Source organism: Procambarus clarkii, chromosome 17, assembly GCF_040958095.1.
Source record: "Procambarus clarkii isolate CNS0578487 chromosome 17, FALCON_Pclarkii_2.0, whole genome shotgun sequence".
Classification (NCBI taxonomy): Eukaryota; Metazoa; Arthropoda; class Malacostraca; order Decapoda; family Cambaridae; genus Procambarus; species Procambarus clarkii.
The window spans coordinates 41723775-41739860 of record NC_091166.1 but is presented as its reverse complement, the minus strand read 5'-3'; the positions used below and the strand labels follow the sequence as shown (position 1 = coordinate 41739860).

Genomic DNA, 16086 nt, shown 5'->3' with positions numbered 1-16086 from the left:
GTCTGTGGGATAATCTTTGGAGCAATGAGATAGGCTTGAACCCCCGTGTTAAGTTATTGTATTCCGAGTGGGATATGATGATATGTTTTCCTGAGCTGTCCCGCCCCCTCGTGGAGCAGCGGTGGTGTTTCCCTGGGTAAGGAACGACTGGTTTACATTCTTAATGAGAAGAGTAACAACGTTACTACACTCGACGGTTTGGTCAATGTGTTTCAGTCTGTCAAATGTGTAACGGTCACGGATACAGTCTGCTGGAAGAATTGGACTGGTGGTGGTCTGTTTGGTGTCTAACTCAAAGTCTGACTCCTGGTCTAGGAGTTAGACTTTGAGCAGTAGATATACTGTAGTTTTATTATTTCCGAATTGTATACCTATAGACAAAAATACAAGTCACAGCTTCGTATCATCCTTTGTAGATGACACAAAAATCAGCATAAAAATTACCTCTGCTGAAGACAGTGAAAACTACAAGCAGATATTAATAAAGTTTTCGACTTGGTAGCAGAAAATAACAGGATGTTTAACAGTGATAAATTCCAGGTACTTTGGTACGGTAAAAATGAGAACCTTAAACATGATACAGGATACAAACGACAATCAAATATGCCCATAGTAGGAAAGAAACATGTTAAGGATTTGGGAATAATGATGTCTGACGACCTAACGTTTAGGGAGCATAACCAAGCAAATATTGCGTCAGCCAGAAAAATGATAGGATGGATTACGAGAACTTTCAAATCCAGGGATCCCATCCCAATGGTTTTACTATTCAAATCACTTGTACTGACCCGTCTTGAGTACTGCTCAGTACTCACTTCCCCCTTCAGAGCAGGAGAGATTGCTGAAATAGAGGGAGTACAGAGAACATATACGGCACACATAGACGCAATAAAGCACCTAAATTATTGGGATCGTCTCAAAGCTCTCCAAATGTACTCACTAGAAAGACGACGGGAGAGATATCAAATAATAAACACATGGAAAATACTGGAGGGACAGGTCCCAAATCTACACAGTAAAATAACAACATACTGGAGTGAACGATATAGAAGAAAATGTAGAATAGAACCAGTGAAGAGCAGAGGTGCCAAAGGCACAATCAGAGAACACTGTATAAACATCAGAGGTCCACGGTTGTTCAACATCCTCCCAGCGAGCATAAGAAATTTTGCCGGAACAACCGTGGACATCTTCAAGAGAAAACTAGAATTTTTTTTTAAGAAGTGACGGACCAACCAGGCTGTGGTGGGTATGTGGGTCTGAGGGCCGCTCCAATCAACAGCCTGGTGGACCAAACTCTGACAAGTCAAGCCTGGCTTCGGGCCGGGCTTGGGGAGTAGAAGAACTCCCAGAACCCCATCAACCAGGTATCAACCAGGTAACTCAGGTGTCATGAAGCTTGCCATCCAAGTGTCATGTGTGTGCCACTTAAGTGTCATGTAATGTGTTATCGTGTGTGTAGTTTACCCCATTCCCAGAACCCTTGACCCTTTCCCCTAACCTCTTGACCCTTCCCTAAATATTCACTCTTAATGGCCACTCTCGCCTCTCTGGTGCTGCATTTCTACCTTCTCTTTACTCTCCTCCTTTCTCGAGGTTCCGAGGCCCATCAGAACCTGATATCCCTTGTCGAGATCACGTTGAGGCACTTTATAGGACCTGATATCCCTTGCCTGGCTCGCAGTTTGCACCTTAGGAGCTGATATCCCATATCTTTCCTTGTCCAAACCTTGTGCGTACTCACCTAGTTGTGCTTGCAGGAGTTGAGCTCAGGCTCTTTGGTCCGTGCGTGGCGCGCTGGCCGCCAGGATCTGTCTGTCGAGCAAGGGAGGACTCTGGACATCCCGGGACGGTGGTAAAAGGGTTTGTAACATAGGGTCTAGTTGGCACGGTGACAAGGGGATGAGATGGGTGTTGTGGGTGCCGGGCGTAGGGGATGGGTGGCGCTGGTGGTGGAGTGGTATATCTTGTGAGGATTTCGGGGCTTTTTAGTGTCCCCGCGGCCTGGTCCTCGACCAGGCCTCCATCCCCAGGAAGCAGCCCGTGACAGCTGACTAACACCCAGGTACCTATTTTACTGCTAGGTAACAGGGGCATAGGGTGAAAGAAACTCTGCCCATTGTTTCTCGCCGGCGCCTGGGATCGGACCCAGGACCACAAGTCCAGCGTGCTGTCCGCTCGGCCGACCGGCTCCCGTAGGTAGAGTGGCGATGGAGATTGTTGTGGTTTTTGTTCGTTATTGATGTGCTGGCGGTGATGTGCTGGCGGTGATGTGCTGGCGGTGATGTGCTGGCGGTGATGTGCTGGCGGTGCACGATTCTTGCTTTGGAGATGGGTGGCAGATGTGGGTTACCTTGCGTTGGTTCCCGGGGTCTCTGACAGGGCCGCGGTATATGTGTTGTGGAAGCGTGTTGAACAGTCTCGGGCCTCTGATGTTGATAGAGTTCTCTCTCAGAGTGCGTGTTGCACCTCTGCTCTTCAACGGGGGTATTCTGCACATCCTGCCATGCCTCCTGGTCTCATGTGGTGTTATTTCTGTGTTCAGGTTTGGGACCAGCCCCTCTACTATTTTCCATGTGTAAATTATTATGTATCTCTCCCGCCTGCGCTCAAAAGAATATAGATTTAGGCATTTAAATCGGTCCCAATAGTTTAGAAGTTGTATTGAGTGGATTCTAGCAGTAAAGGATCTCTGCACGCTCTCCAGGTCAGCAATTTCTCCAGCTTTGAAGGGGCTGTCATTGTGCAACAATACTCCACTCTAGAGAGCACTAGCGTCTTGAAGAGTATCATCATCGGTATAGCATCTCTAGTGTGAAAGGTTCTTGTTATCCAACCTCTCATTTTTCTTGCAGTTGGCCCGGGGCCAACCTTCCCTGGTGATTATCAGGGAAATGAGGCTCGCTGTAGCTGGCGTCGTGACCACACCAGTGGTGGACGTGTAGCTGGCGGCGTGGCCACACCAGTGGTGGACGTGTAGCTGACGGCGTGGCCACACCAGTGGTGGACGTGTTTAAAACAGACAAAAGTTCCTGCTGGAAATACCGGACCAACCGGGTTTTAGTGGATATGTGAGCTCGCCTTCATGTTCAGTGAATCACTGTGCATTAACAGTGAATCACTGTGCATTAATTGTTACCATTACAAGGTACCAGATTACAAGGTACCCGCGCAGGTACGCGCTCACACAAATGAAAGAAGGAATGGGGTAAAAGGAAGAGAGGCTCAAATACGAATGTACGAGAATGTTATGACAGCTTAGCCAATAATAAAGCTCAATAAACTCAATTTTGATTTAGTACTTGCGTGTTGTTGTTGAGGTGGCTGTTAGGAGGGGGGGAGGGATAATGGTGAGGGGGGGTTTTAACCATTAGAGGTGTGACTGGGGGGAGGGGGGTACAGCTAGAGGCGGCGGCGAGGAGCACAAATAAGTGTGAATATATGAAGGATTTGGGCGACGCGGCGTCTGGTTCGATCCCCGGACTGTGTACCACCACCCCCACCACTCCCACCACCAACATCACTCCCACCCTTACCACCACCATCATCACTCCTACCACCACCACTACTATCACTCCTACCACCACCACTACTATCACTCCTACCACCATCACAACCATCACCCCCTACTACCACCACCATCATCACTCCTACCACCACCACCATCATCACTCCTACCACCACCACCACCACTAGTATCACTCCTACCACCATCACAACCATCACCACCTACCACTATCACAACCATTACCACCTACCACTAACTACCAACCACCACCACCAGCACCACCACCACCAACCCCACTGAAGCATGGCGGGCCAGCCAGAAACAATGTTTACAACCAACTAGCCAACTGGATAGACAAATGACTCTACCCATAAAGATGTATATACACACACAGGGAGCACTGTGTTACATGTGGCCTAATGTTATGTATCTAATGTGTTTTTATTTCTTGTCTTACAGGTGAGTGAAAAAGTGCCGATAAGGACGGAGCTCTTCATTACTGTGGTAGGTGGAGCGCATGTTTATGTATACCCGGAATGTAAACCACTTTATTAACCTTTTGTATTGTCATTTGTAGCCAGGTGGTTACGCGTTCGGACGCATTGTAGTTTACTATGGCTTGTGAAGCCGAGTTTATGAGCAGACAGACAGACTTAGAGCATTACGATCCTTTGGTTGGGGGGGGGATGGAGCAGTCTTCTATGGACCGCAGAGCTCTGTCCAGTCTGATTTGGATCAATGTTGTTCATACCATGTCACTGATCTGCAGTTTTTTTTATTATTATTATTATTTGCTACCACAGACGTGGCCACACATTTACAATGCTAACCAGCATATGTACATTTTCTTGTGTCCTCCATGGACTGACAGGGTTAGAAATGTGGTAAACATATAGGTGCAGTGACAGGTGAATATATTTACCAGTCTATCCCCGGGTGTGTATTGGAGCCGTTGCTTTTCAACAGGACTATTGTGAACATTGTGTGAAAGATTTACGTGAGCAAGTTTGTTAACAGTTTCTTGTTCATTATTTTTAGTGGCATTCCTTAACATAAGAATTTCACAATAAATGAAACTGAAGAAAGCCTGTTGGCTAATATGAGGCATCTCCCATTTATATCCACCCAAACCTATTTATTTCCATTCAAACCCATTTAAATACATCCAAGCCCATTTGTTTCCACTCAAGCCTGTTTATTTCCACCCCAACAACTGGGTTTTGATACCTTCGTGAACTCTTTCTCAGGGTTCGACGAGCGTCAAATTTGAAGTTGTTGTTCTTAATTGTTGTTCTTAATGAGAATGGTTCGTCTGTAATATTATAGACTGTGGGTTGGTTGGTGTAGTCGTCGTTGATCCTCCTCTACGGACAACCCAACCCACAACTCGGTAGAGTGCTTATACTAGGAGATCACCCTTGGCGCTTCTGGCTCTTGGAGAGGGGCTCAACGTCACACGTTCAGGGGATGCGGCTCCAACACTTAGCCTCGTCGTCACGTGCACACACCCACTCGAGCCGCTGTGACTCCCCACTCTCTCCTTATGAGATATGATCTCCTCAATCCCCCTATGACTTACTAGTATTACCTCCTACCCTGTCCACAGCAGTGGTTCATGGTTCTTTCTCTCTCTCTCTCTCCTTCTTTACTACCTCCTGGGAAGCCTCACTAGGACAAGGGCAAACACCAGCAAATTATGACACATTTACTGAACAAAGCACATACACGATACATACACACATATAATAATAATGAATCCTATACTCTATAATATCACAATCAGGTTGCACTCCAATACCATCAGAACTCTATTATCAGCTTATCAAGTGGTATCCTACCTCCTGGTTTACCACCTGATACTATTAACTTCCTCAAGTTGGTCAAGCCCACACACTGTTGCACCATCAGCAAGATAACATATATATATAGAAAACCAGCATTTGAATGCAATAACATATACCAGTATAAATGTTCATTGATACTTCAGTATAAAAAAACTCCTTGACGCAAGAATGCCAACAGTCACTCACCTCTCACTGCGTCTTGCACGCTACTGACAACCAAACACTATCAACTCCCTACTAGTAATCCACCAGAACTTCCCCTTCCACCTCTGGAAGTTCACAACCCTAATATCCTTAGGTTCTGCCGGGCTTCACTACCAGGATCCTCTGCAGCTCCTCCAGGCTGCTATCATGAAGTTTCCTTGTGCAACTACGGTGCTTCACCCTTCTGTTAGGTTCTTCCACAGCTCTCTTGGCTGCTACACCATGAAGTTTCCTCGAGTAACTATGGTGCTTCACCACCTCTACAGAAGCACGTGACACTCCTCTTCACTGCTGCTTCTCCTCACAGCTCGAGGTCCTCTGCTCCACTACCTTGGAGTCTCATCAGCTACTTCATCTGCTGGCTTCGAAGTTCTCAGCAACTTCTTCCCCAAAAGACAAACCTGCAACCCATCGACACTCCAATAAAATGTTCCCCTTTAACACATAAACAAAAATAACCACACAATATGCTTGCCTCAAACCTCTATCTGTTCTCTACATACAGTGAGAGTGGACTCCCCCGTTTTGGGCGGGTCCATACTCCACCTCGCCTGGCGGCGGCGTCCTCACTCGCTGGGAGGGTCTTCCTCCATCCGGAGCCGGCTCCCTCAGTCGTCCGCCAGCGCTCAGAGAGGACGGACGTCGCTCCGTGTTCCTCCCTCTTCACTCTCCTATTTCAGGCCTTCTGCCTTATTAAAACATGTCTAACTTATAAATAAACATCGCTACTGTCGCTGGGCACACGACCAACTACAATGCAATCACTATGAACTGGCGTATATCGTGCTTACCACAGATTAACTGGTCGAGGGCGCTTTTCCTCTGACGGCGCCTGGTCAGGGCGCTCCACACAGCCCACAATAATGCCTCCGGGCGGCTTAATATTCACTAATTATCGTCTACGACTTGAGACCACACGTCCCCAGCTCGATTCCACAGCTGGCACGTCTGCACACTTCTCTTCTCTTAGAGATATATCACTAGGGGTTCCCTTCTGACGGGAGCTCAACGAAGCGCGGCTTCCCCCTGCGATGTCTGGCACTCAAGTGAGGTCAAGGTCCTCCAGAAGCGAGCCTCAAGCCTCCAGCAAAATGTCCACATCTCCTAGCCAGTCATTTATCTATTTTCTTCTGCATTGCCCATAATCTCAAACTGTTACACATATCCAACCAACTATTTTACATATGCGTTATCACCTCAATACTTGCTAGACCTTCTAGTTAGGTCAGGCTTGCTGAATAACTCTCAAGAAGGGAGACTCGTTTCTCCTGCAGGCTGAGATCATAACACTCCCCTCCCCTTATTTTTGAGAGTTATTCCAGTGGCAAAGCTCGGGATAATACATCCGCCACCACACTGTCTCGTTCTTCAACCGATTGGTTCGAACGGTTGATCTGCTTACGTACTCCCTTAGGAGTCTACAATTAGTTCGTTGCTCCTTGCAACATCTGGCTCACAACTCGCCAGAAACATGATCTTCTCATAAACGATTTGACCTCTCTGGCACCTCTTGGCTAGGCTGTCCTCCTTGGACGCCTGCAATCCATTGGTCCACTCTACTTACTGTCTCCACCCTCCGTTTCCTCGTCTTCTTCTCTTCCCGTCCAGAGTCAGACATCTACTGTCTGTACCTCCTCTGTCGTCTTCACACTTCCATCTACTGCCGTTATACTTCCGCCTCCTGTCATCATACTTCACTTCCTCGTCTTCACCGACGATCCTCCCTTGCGTCTCCGCATTTATCCAAGATCTCATCCTGTCTGACTTCCATCGAGTCCTCGGCTTTCTTCTATCCCTCCATGCTTGCATCATCATCCTCTTCCTACACTTTTCACTTCTATACCACTCCATTTCTTCTCCTTCGACTCTTCTTCGTTCCCTAAAAGTTTCTTCGAGCACTGCACTACATCCAACAGCACTCGACCATACATGTCGCTTTGCCTCTCCCAAAGTGCTCGTAAGCATCTCTCCACACATACTGTCTCTTCTCCTTTCATTTTCCCGGCTATTACTCTTCTTCACTATCTCTCCTCCACGTTTTCTGTGAAACATGTCGACTCCTGACATCTCAAACAACTTAACTCTACTATCCAGATGCCTCTGTGCTCGTGGACCACTTGACGCTCTATTCCCGTCTTCAGTCTGTCCACATCCTTCCTCATTCCTACTCAGCACAGTTGCATTCGCCTTCCGACTCTTAATTTCAGCAGTCCGGGCTCTACTCAGGTCCGCTCTCTTCACCTGATTCTTCTTCGGCTGGGCCATCTTCACTTTTGACCTCACCGAGACTTCATTTTCCTGGGCTGGACCTTCATCAAACAGCCATGATATATCTACATCGATATCTTCCACCGGTTTAATCGACACTGTCTCACCTTCTCCAGTGTCTTCCTCGTCGGCCACCTCTGTCTTCATCACTACCGAGACAGGGTACTCAATGGCTTGGCGGTCTCCTGACGCATCTCCTCGGATGTCAGTCAGGTTCACACTCTCAGGTGTCCCACACGTGCAGTGGCCTTCTGGGCACTCCTCTGGCACAGTCTCCGCTACGACTCTCGGCAACACCTTTGTCCCGCACAAGTCATTCCCCAGGATCACTTGGACTCCTGGAATAGGTATGTCGGGGCACACTCCCAACATCACCTCCGCCGACACATATTCCGACCTTAGCTGGACAGTACATACGGGCATGTCACTCTCAGACAATAACCCATATACTTTCACCTTCCCACTGCCAGCTAACCGTCGACCATCCCCAATCAGGCTTCTCGCAATCAAGCTCTGATTAGCTCCGGTATCTCTTAAGATACCAACTTCTACCTCAGGTTGGCCTCCTACACTGATCCAACCTTTGCTCATGAATGGCCTATACCTCTCGTTCACTAAGTTCACCTTCTGTGGTTTGTCTCGGAACACATTAGTATATTTACTTCGGGGGTCACACATGGCCAGGGTCACAACTCTCTTGCCCTGCCGACAATCTCGCATCACGTGACCCAATCCGTTACAATTGTAACATCTCATCTGGGAAAAATCTCTTCTATATGTACCAAAGCGGCTCTGACTCTGCCCACTCGTATTGGAGTTCCTCGGGCCAGACGTACTACTCGTACTCTGTGGAGCTTTACTGGACTCTTGATTTCCCGGATACCGATCAGTTTCTCGTTTAGCTCCTCCATCTTCACTTTCAGATGAAGTGCGCGACCTACTCTTCTGAGTTTTAGGGTACTTACTTTTATCTGCCCATTTATCAAAATTTTTCTCACCCCAGACTCCTCTGGGTTTCTCATAATTTCTTCCTCCCCAGACTCCATTGGATCTGCCATTGCTGCATCTCGCCTCACTTCTCACTCTGTTCTCCCTCAAGCTCTTGTACGCTTCAGTAATCATATCCGCCCTATCTGCGGCATCTTTCACCTCCATTATCCCTGCTTCTTGGATCTTGAACTTTGTTTCGGGATGCATCATCTCCAAGAACTTCTCCATGACCATCAGTTGCTTCAGGTCAGCATAAGATCCAACTCCAGCAGCCTCAATCCACTTCTGGAATCGTCTTTCCAGATCTCTTGCTGTCTCAGCAAACGTACATGCTCCAACTTTCACCATCTCTCTGAAGCGCTTCCTATAAGCTTCTGGGGTTAACTGAAACGAGCGCAATATGCTGCTCTTTACTGTGGCATAATCCTGGCACTCTTCCAGTGACAATTGGGTGTATGCCTCCCTGGCTGCACCGGTCAATCTTAACTGGACCAGCTGGGCCCATTCCTCCTGTGGCCACTCCTTGATACTGGCTACTTTTTCAAAGTGCTCGAAAAAGCTCTCTGCCTCTTCGGGAACAAACAAGGGAATGTCCTTCTCCCTAACCCTAACATCTGGTGGGTGTGATACCTGGGTGGTGCTCTCTGGCAACCCATGTTCAATCCTTTGCTCAGCCAAGGTTCTATTCGCTTCTATCTGCATTTGTTTTGTTCTCTCTTTTTCTTTTTCGACCTGGGCTTTTTCTTTTTCGACCTGGGCTTTTTCTTTTTCGACCTCTAGTCTTGCTTTCTCTTTTTCTATTTCCAGTCTGGTTTTTTCTTTTTCCTTCTCTGCTTCATTTTTCATCTGGAGTTCTAATTTCATCTTTTCCAGCTGGAACTGTCTCTCCTTGTCCTCTCGTTGTTGCTGCATCTGGAGCTCTAACTGGAATCTCTCCAAGCTCCTATTTCGGCTACTCCTGCTACTGCGGCTACTCTTGCTGCTCCTACTCGATCCCTGGGATCTCACTTCATCCTGCCCATCATCCTCCTTTCTACTTTCAGCTCCTTCCTGGGCTCCTTGTTCTGCCGCTTCACTTCTGGCTCTCAACTGCCTCAGGATCTCATCCTTCATCCCAGCTACTTTAGATGCTTTCAACCTGATGCCACATTTTTCTGCTATTTGTTTCAATTGATCCCTCGTGCAACCTTCCAAGTCCTCGGGCTTGCTTGACTCCACAAACGTTTGCACCTTATCCATCCTTGTCCTGTGAGTCTTCCCAAGAGAGAGAATATACACCTGCGGTCACACAGTTTATTTCAGCAAGGGTGTACAAATCCACTCTTGGACAGGGTGTGGGTGTGTCAGTTCACTCTCCCGGACAGGCCCCCAATTTATTATATACTGTGGGTTGGTTGGTGTAGTCGTCGTTGATCCTCCTCTACGGACAACCCAACCCACAACTCGGTAGAGTGCTTATACTAGGAGATCACCCTTGGCGCTTCTGGCTCTTGGAGAGGGGCTCAACGTCACACGTTCAGGGGATGCGGCTCCAACACTTAGCCTCGTCGTCACGTGCACACACCCACTCGAGCCGCTGTGACTCCCCACTCTCTCCTTATGAGATATGATCTCCTCAATCCCCCTATGACTTACTAGTATTACCTCCTACCCTGTCCACAGCAGTGGTTCATGGTTCTTTCTCTCTCTCTCTCTCCTTCTTTACTACCTCCTGGGAAGCCTCACTAGGACAAGGGCAAACACCAGCAAATTATGACACATTTACTGAACAAAGCACATACACGATACATACACACATATAATAATAATGAATCCTATACTCTATAATATCACAATCAGGTTGCACTCCAATACCATCAGAACTCTATTATCAGCTTATCAAGTGGTATCCTACCTCCTGGTTTACCACCTGATACTATTAACTTCCTCAAGTTGGTCAAGCCCACACACTGTTGCACCATCAGCAAGATAACATATATATATAGAAAACCAGCATTTGAATGCAATAACATATACCAGTATAAATGTTCATTGATACTTCAGTATAAAAAAACTCCTTGACGCAAGAATGCCAACAGTCACTCACCTCTCACTGCGTCTTGCACGCTACTGACAACCAAACACTATCAACTCCCTACTAGTAATCCACCAGAACTTCCCCTTCCACCTCTGGAAGTTCACAACCCTAATATCCTTAGGTTCTGCCGGGCTTCACTACCAGGATCCTCTGCAGCTCCTCCAGGCTGCTATCATGAAGTTTCCTTGTGCAACTACGGTGCTTCACCCTTCTGTTAGGTTCTTCCACAGCTCTCTTGGCTGCTACACCATGAAGTTTCCTCGAGTAACTATGGTGCTTCACCACCTCTACAGAAGCACGTGACACTCCTCTTCACTGCTGCTTCTCCTCACAGCTCGAGGTCCTCTGCTCCACTACCTTGGAGTCTCATCAGCTACTTCATCTGCTGGCTTCGAAGTTCTCAGCAACTTCTTCCCCAAAAGACAAACCTGCAACCCATCGACACTCCAATAAAATGTTCCCCTTTAACACATAAACAAAAATAACCACACAATATGCTTGCCTCAAACCTCTATCTGTTCTCTACATACAGTGAGAGTGGACTCCCCCGTTTTGGGCGGGTCCATACTCCACCTCGCCTGGCGGCGGCGTCCTCACTCGCTGGGAGGGTCTTCCTCCATCCGGAGCCGGCTCCCTCAGTCGTCCGCCAGCGCTCAGAGAGGACGGACGTCGCTCCGTGTTCCTCCCTCTTCACTCTCCTATTTCAGGCCTTCTGCCTTATTAAAACATGTCTAACTTATAAATAAACATCGCTACTGTCGCTGGGCACACGACCAACTACAATGCAATCACTATGAACTGGCGTATATCGTGCTTACCACAGATTAACTGGTCGAGGGCGCTTTTCCTCTGACGGCGCCTGGTCAGGGCGCTCCACACAGCCCACAATAATGCCTCCGGGCGGCTTAATATTCACTAATTATCGTCTACGACTTGAGACCACACGTCCCCAGCTCGATTCCACAGCTGGCACGTCTGCACACTTCTCTTCTCTTAGAGATATATCACTAGGGGTTCCCTTCTGACGGGAGCTCAACGAAGCGCGGCTTCCCCCTGCGATGTCTGGCACTCAAGTGAGGTCAAGGTCCTCCAGAAGCGAGCCTCAAGCCTTCAGCAAAATGTCCACATCTCCTAGCCAGTCATTTATCTATTTTCTTCTGCATTGCCCATAATCTCAAACTGTTACACATATCCAACCAACTATTTTACATATGCGTTATCACCTCAATACTTGCTAGACCTTCTAGTTAGGTCAGGCTTGCTGAATAACTCTCAAGAAGGGAGACTCGTTTCTCCTGCAGGCTGAGATCATAACAGTAAGCAGCTCACCTGACCTACAGAGACAGATGGTTATTAGTCCGAGAAAGCGTCATTAATACCTACGGGCTCACCATAGCCCGTGCTACATGGACACTTTGTTCTGAGTAGCTAAATCTGAAACAACAACAACAACGTCATTAATACGCTGGTTTAAATTTCTCTATTACACCGTAATTTTGACGGTGTAAAGCGTCACAGTTGGGATGCATGAAGTGTGAGGACAGGTTGTGTGTTATACCCAGCTTGTGTTGTGGGCTGGTCCAGGTGTGTGAAGGCCACTCTAACAAGTTATCACGACTCGGTTATTAGGACTCGCAGACATGCAACTTGATCATTATCAGTTGCAGTTGCGATTGGTAACATTGTTGTACTCCTTTTAAAAAATTATTCAGAGCTTAGAAATCAATTAAAAACAATTAAGCAAGTTTTCATACAAAATGGAAAATTGAATTTTTAATTTGCTTTCAATGTGAGTAAAATATATTGAAGTATTGGAATGTTTTCTTGTAACGGTCAAATATAGTCAATAGCAGCCACTTGTTTGTTAGAAGGAAGGCCATGCTTCTTGCAAGGTCGGTGTTCCATACCCCGATGTCCCAAGGGATTATCTTGAGATGATTTCGGGGCTTTAGTGTCCCCGCGGCCCGGTCCTCGACCAGGCCTCCACCCCCAGGAAGCAGCTCGTGACAGCTGACTAACACCCAGGTACCTATTTTACTGCTAGGTAACAGGAGCATAGGGTGAAAGAAACTCTGCCCATTGTTTCTCGCCGGCGCCTGGGATCGAACCCAGGACCACAGGATCACAAATCCAGTGTGCTGTCCGCTCGGCCGACCGGCTTGAGGACCGACTTGACACACATCTTGGCTCCTTGTCCTCATACCACCTTGTTAGTGCTCTATAGTTCTAAGTAACTTAGCGGTTTCTCCTTGACATAGACAAGGACCAGGCTCGGTGCTAATACTGACCCCTGTGGGACTCCACTGGAGACATCTCCCCACTCACTATGTCTCCTGCTGGTGGTGACTGAGTGTGTTCCCGTGTCCACTGGAGCACCTTCCCCTCTCATTCCTGCTCAAGTTGGTAGAAGGGGTTTCTGATCCCTTGTACCTCCTTCACCCCTGAGCCTTCATGCCCTCCTCTACTTCCCATGTATGTCTTCTCTCCCAAGAACCACCTGTCCCGCCTTGCCCCTCTTCCCCATACCCTCCAAGTCCCCAACAATCCTTTACCCCAATCTCCCCCTTGATTGGGGGGATGGGGGATTAGTCAAATGACAAATGACGGTGTACACACAGGGAGTATTATGTTGTATTTATGGCCTAATGTTATGTACCTAATATGTAGGTAATGTACGTACCCCTCCCTAACTCTCCCTCTCCCTCACCTCTCTGGCCTATCACCGGATACTTCTTAACGTCTTAAATAAACTTGAGAAAAAGTCATCTTTAGCTCGGCTGTGAAAGTCAAGGAAATATTAGATAGTTGTCAGAAATCTAATTTTCCAGCTGACTAATTTAATCAGAATAAATTTATTTCGAAACTATTTGATTTCTGTGTGAGAAGATATTCTGTTGTCAGGTCTCCTGAATGATCTGAAGGCAGTTTAGTAATTAAATGTAGTTGGCGTCTCTTTGATCATTTAATTTGTTCTAATACATTCGCCGCAATATAGGTAGTGTGTGTGTGTGTGTGTGTGTGTGTGTGTGTGTACTCACCTAGTTGTGCTTGCGGGGGTTGAGCTGGCTCTTTGGGCCCGCCTCTCAACTGTCAATAATTTTTTACACACACACACACACACACACACACACACACACACACACACACACACACACACACACACACACACACACACACACACACACACACACACACACAGGAAGCAGCCTGTAGCAATATATCATTATTTTAATAACTGGAGAACAACCAGGTCTGGTCCTCCCCCGGCCCAATCAGAGACCGGGCCGCTGGGACGTTGACCCCCGGTATCAACGCAAGGTAACCTCCACCTGTCCGCCTACACTCTCACCTGACGAAGGACCTGTCACACATCTCTCACAAGCATGGGGGTGGGAGAGGGGTAAACCGTAAGCTGTTCCACTGCTATTCTTATTCCGCCAGTTGGAAGCGTTTGGGCATCATCCCCGCTAAGTGGGTCAGTTGAGAGGTACCCCGCGCCGTGAAGACCCGGCAGGAGCGTTTTTGGTTTACAGGTCTACTCCCTTAATGGTTTACTCTTCATTGTTCGACTCGATAGTATGGTTTACTTATGAGTTTTCTTGATTTTCTTGAATACTTACCGTTGGCTTTCACATTTTCCTTAATGCGGGTCCGCCACTGTTCTTAAAATGTGCAGCAATGGTCCTTAATTGTGGTAAAATTTGCGCTTTCTTTGACGAGCTTTGAACGACTTCAAATAATCAAAGTTGAGCTTTGAATCAACTTTGCCGTTTGATGCCGCTTTGGTTCTCCTGTAGTTTGATTTTCTGTGGCTTGTTATCACTTAGATTCACCTGTTCTTTAACACCAACGAATCTCACAGTCCCGTGAACAGTGTTGGACCTGCTGGGAAGGAGGTCAGCCCTTCTTGCGACGTTCCATATTCTTACTTTTAAGAAAATTATGGCGGGGCTCATTTGTTTTCTCTCGTGATAAGAGAGCTTCGAAGTGTCTCTTGGAGCTTGAGTGGGATATAGATGGCACTTCAAGCGCTTAATTGATGCTCTCTGTGTTTTCGCGGAGCTCATCTGAGTCAGCAGCATAATTCTGAAACTGATCTGATTTATTTGCACGGTGAGGAGATGGGGTGAGGGGGGCGAGTGTGAGGGTTGGGGTGCGGCTCCCCCTTTATTTACTGCTTACGCTCTGCAGCTCTATAGACAACAGAACTGCTAGGATCAATATCGGCAGCTACTTGGGTGACGTAATAGAACTAAAAAGTGGAGTACCACAAGGAAGCTGCCTCTCTCCCACTCTATTCAACATCTATGCAGCTGACCTACCCCAACCCCAACATGGAGAATACATCACATACGCTGTCGATGTCACCCAAATAATATATATATATATATATATATATATATATATATATATATATATATATATATATATATATATATATATATATATATCTATATATATGAGGTGATGTCACCCAAATAATATATATATATATATATATATATATATATATATATATATATATATATATATATATATATATATATATATAATGAGGTGATTTGGTAAAATGCTATGCCCAAGATTACTATCCGAGTGCCGGCGGTGGGGTGGTTCAAATAGCCTCGGCTATCACCTCATTATGTCCGGTCGTGATGGTCAAGTGGATTAAGGCGTCTTGTACATACCAGTTGCGTTGCTTCTGGGAGTATGGGTTCGAGTCACTTCTGGGGTGTGAGTTTTCAGTTGCATATTGTCCTGGGGACCATTCAAGCTTGTTCGCATATATATATATATATATATATATATATATATATATATATATATTTAGGGGTACCACCACTGGTTTAATTAAAGGGACCCACATCATCGAAAAAGAAAATAAATAGTGTTCAGAGAAGATCTTGTGGATTCTCACTGAATACTTTAATCTTTTCCTCTCCTACCACCCCTAGGTGGTATATATATTTATATATATATATATATATATATATATATATATATATATATATATATATATATATATATATATATATATATATATAATATATACGCAAATAATAATAATAAAATAAATAGCCTTAAACAGAAAAACTTAACATGTATGGAAGCATTAGAGTGTGTATACAGTATAAGAATGCTACACCGTATTCATCTATAGACATCCATATATGGTGAAACACATGTGAAGAACC

At 46.4% G+C, this 16086-nt stretch overlaps 1 protein-coding gene and 1 long non-coding RNA gene across 9 annotated transcripts in view; one reads left to right on the top strand and one right to left on the bottom strand.

Annotated features, from left to right (window-relative positions):
- Positions 1–16086, top strand: part of Nca (neurocalcin homolog) — a 472011-nt gene that overhangs the window by 267501 nt on the left and 188424 nt on the right. The gene's annotated exons all lie outside the window — the stretch shown is intronic.
- Positions 5200–7890, bottom strand: LOC138365530 (uncharacterized). The gene is made up of 2 exons (XR_011228895.1): positions 6348–7890; positions 5200–5957 (listed from the first exon to the last, which is right to left on the bottom strand). It is a non-coding gene; the product is annotated as an uncharacterized lncRNA (long non-coding RNA).